The sequence below is a fragment of the Rhagoletis pomonella genome, unplaced genomic scaffold (genome assembly GCF_013731165.1).
Source record: "Rhagoletis pomonella isolate Grant_MI unplaced genomic scaffold, Rhpom_1.0 Rhpom_scaffold_00003, whole genome shotgun sequence".
In the NCBI taxonomy this organism is placed as follows: Eukaryota; Metazoa; Arthropoda; class Insecta; order Diptera; family Tephritidae; genus Rhagoletis; species Rhagoletis pomonella.
Window position 1 is genome coordinate 2,120,072 of NW_023458557.1, and position 3,453 is coordinate 2,123,524.

At 34.0% G+C, this 3,453-nt stretch overlaps 1 pseudogene; it reads right to left on the reverse strand.

Annotated features, from left to right (window-relative positions):
* Positions 1 to 208: 208 nt before the first annotated feature.
* LOC118734947 lies at positions 209 to 1,267 on the reverse strand (annotated as a pseudogene).
* Positions 1,268 to 3,453: the final 2,186 nt, after the last annotated feature.

Consider the following 3,453-nt stretch of genomic DNA (forward strand, 5'->3'; position numbering starts at 1 on the left):
GTTAGACGTATTTGAATTGCAAAAAGATTTCTACGAAACTGCTAGAATTACATTTAAAAAAATAGACGAATTAATTTATAGTCATAAACTAGAATGTAAAGAACAACATGGAAACTAAAGCTATATTCATATAATTAAAATTTTCATTACATTTTTTATTCAAGAGGAACTAAAATAGTTGTGAGATAGGGAACTTAAAAATATTTTTCTAAACACGCAAATGTAAGGCAATTGCATCACGTCGACGTTGACCTCTTTCTTTGACATTGGCTGTAATAGTATCATTAGCTGGAATGGTGCAGGCTTCTCTCCCAATTTCAGCGTCGAAACAAAAATCATCGTCTTTCAGGAATTTCGCAACATTGTGCAAAATGAAGCAACTAAAACCGTTGATTGCACCCGTCTAGTTTGCATTCTTATTTTTGATTGTAGAATAGGGAATCTTGTCTTAACTTGGCAGAAAGCACATTCTATTTTGACGCGCTCCTTTGTTTGTATTATGTCTCTGGATTCCGGTATGGTGTCATTAACCATGGTGCAATGTCATATCCATCATCCGCTAAAAGTATAGCACATGCGGTATTCTCTGCCATGATACTTGCAATTGACGAATTCCGCCATATACGCGAGTCATGAACAGACCCAGGCCAAGAACAGTCCACACTGGTAAACCTGCCAATTGCATCACAAGTAGCTTGTACATTAAAAGATATTTGCCCTTTCCTATTGACAAACTCATCACCGTGATTATGGGGACGTATAATACACACATGAGTGCAGTCCAGCGCTCCTATGGTATTTGGAATTAAATTATTGCTTAGCCACAAACTTTTAGCTACATTCATCTCAGTCTCATTACATGGAAAGTGAATCCAATCATGTGCTTTGGCTACAATTTTACAACACACAAACCAGATAGTTTTACATGCTGTCGTTTGGTGGACACCTATGTCTTCACCAACACCAACCTAGCAAATGATATAAATTTATAATATGAACATACACAAGTGTAATTTCAAAATATAAAAAACGATTTTTACCTCGAAACCAGGCTCACCTATGTATCGTAAAAAATTCGAATTTTTTAACAATTGGTCAACGCACCACCGCGACTTGCTCCCGTTTCCCCACCTAAAAAATTACGTGCAACCCAATCGACGTTCTCTGGAGTAAATCTATATAACGCTTTAAAATTTGTTTCGTCCACCTCTCTTCAATTCTTATAACACTTCCGATTTCTTCCATTTATTTGCATAAACGCAGCCATAATTTATAAAGTACAACAGTTGAAATAATTAATTTTAGTCTACCGCTTTGTTTGCTACATAATAATTGTAGTATATGCTAATTTTATTCATACCATTTTAGAACAATTATAGTATCTTCGAAAACAGCTGATCAGAGTAGTGTAGTAAATAGCATTTTAAGAATACGTCACATACTACTTTGTAGAACATTCTATAAATTGTGTACTAAATTAAAAGATTCTACTTTTTATTCATACCAGCCAATGTCTGAGATTTGACGATGAAGGAAGTGCAGTGTTGCTTAACGTGTCTTAATGTTTTGAACTATTTTTAATTAATATTGTGATAATTTTATTGTTTAAAATTAATGTAAGTGTAATAAGTGTAAAACTATTTTGTATTGTATTTGTTCTTTGTAATAATTATTTGTTATTATCATGTTTTTCGTATTTACAAATATACAGACTCCCTGAAGAAGACGCAAATATGCGTCGAAACGCGTAGAAGAAGAAGTAAACACTTGTTTTGTTTAATATAACCGGCCAAAAAGCTCCAAATCCAATAGCGTTACCTTCGTTATGTAATGCTAACTCGATGACATTCACCTACTCGATAGAATTGAGATACCTAATATGTTACTATGCCATTAATTGTAGCTTTTGTCTTAAAAATTTGTTGTGAAAAGAAAAGATTTGTAGCTTCCGTTTTTTAAGAAAAAATTGTATGTAGTGCTAACTTCACACCATACACCCAGCCCATGATTCAATAATGAAAGGTTTTGTAAGAAAAACTTTCTCTCGCTCTAATTTTATCAATGACACTCCCACCCTACTCACAAAAACAAAAACAGTGATATTTCTTTTACAAATTTCTTTGGAAGTTTTAAGAATATTTTTAAATTTTTAGTAGTGAAATTTGTACTTTATAAATTTGAAGAAATGTTTGTTCTGCATTCACTGGCGACAACAAGACAAAATGGGTGAGAATCGTTGGCCTACAGAAATTCAACGTAGGCTAAAGAGACGAAATTCCCTTAAATGCCGAATAGTTGTATTCGTCGATATTCTGGAGACCTATTGATTCTGTCAACGAAGGTTTTTAGGTATTGACCTACATAGCACAATCCTGGTGTCTCCGAATGAGAGTGGCACTTCTCATTTGACGATGTAGATCACGTTCCCTGTCTCGTTCCCCGCGTGTTCTTTTTATTCTTCCCGAGTTCGTCCGGCACGAATCGCCAATCGCGGCTGTGTAAGCCATGTTCTGACGTCGGCGTAATCTCACCAGAACAATAAAAGTGCAACATCAAAGAATTGGAATTACCATATTCGAAGCAATCGAGCTATAACCGCGAAAGAAACGTAAGCTCTAAATGATTTTATTTGTTGTTTTTTTTTTTAAATCAAAATTCCATAATTTGTCCACAAACAAATAGCCTTTTTTTATCCAACAACTGGCAAACAAATACAAAAAAATGGCTCAAAGTGGACCATCCATTCTTGAGCTATGCGCCGTCTGACTAACGCCACTTTGGTATATATAAATAAATATTTATTTTTAATAACAATCAAGGGTTATATTCGATGTAAATATGCTGGTTTAAATGAAATAATTAAATCAAATTCGCGTTTGTTTTAAAATACCACCATGTACTATTATCCATACCTGTTTGTGGAATTTAGCTACCATTTTAGGAAGTGTGATTGAATTCTTCCCCTTTTTCTCCTGCTTCCAAAAACCAACCCTGTGGGTGGGAGTGTCAAATTTTAGAAAAAGCTACTTACAAAACCTTTCATAAATGAATCATGCACCCAGCCGATAGAATTAAGATATTGAAAATGTTACAATGGCATTAATTGAAGCTTTTTTGTTGTAAACTTTGTTGTGGAAAGAATAAATTTTTAGCTCTCTTTTTTTTTTTAAGTATGGTATGTAGTGCTGACTTGACACCATACACCAACTCAATAGAATTGAGATATCCAATATGTTCTTCTTCTTATTTGGTATTCTTTGGGTCTTGTTTAACGCACTATATTTGCAAAGGAATTCAGCAAAAATTTCTTTCAAATAACATACATACATACTTATGTACGTGCATGTACATATTCCAACATGCTTTTAATAGCAACAGTTGCAGCTAAATTTTGTTAATTTTTTGTTTTCTAATTATTTTCAACTAGCTTATACCCGCGGGTTTCACCCCGCG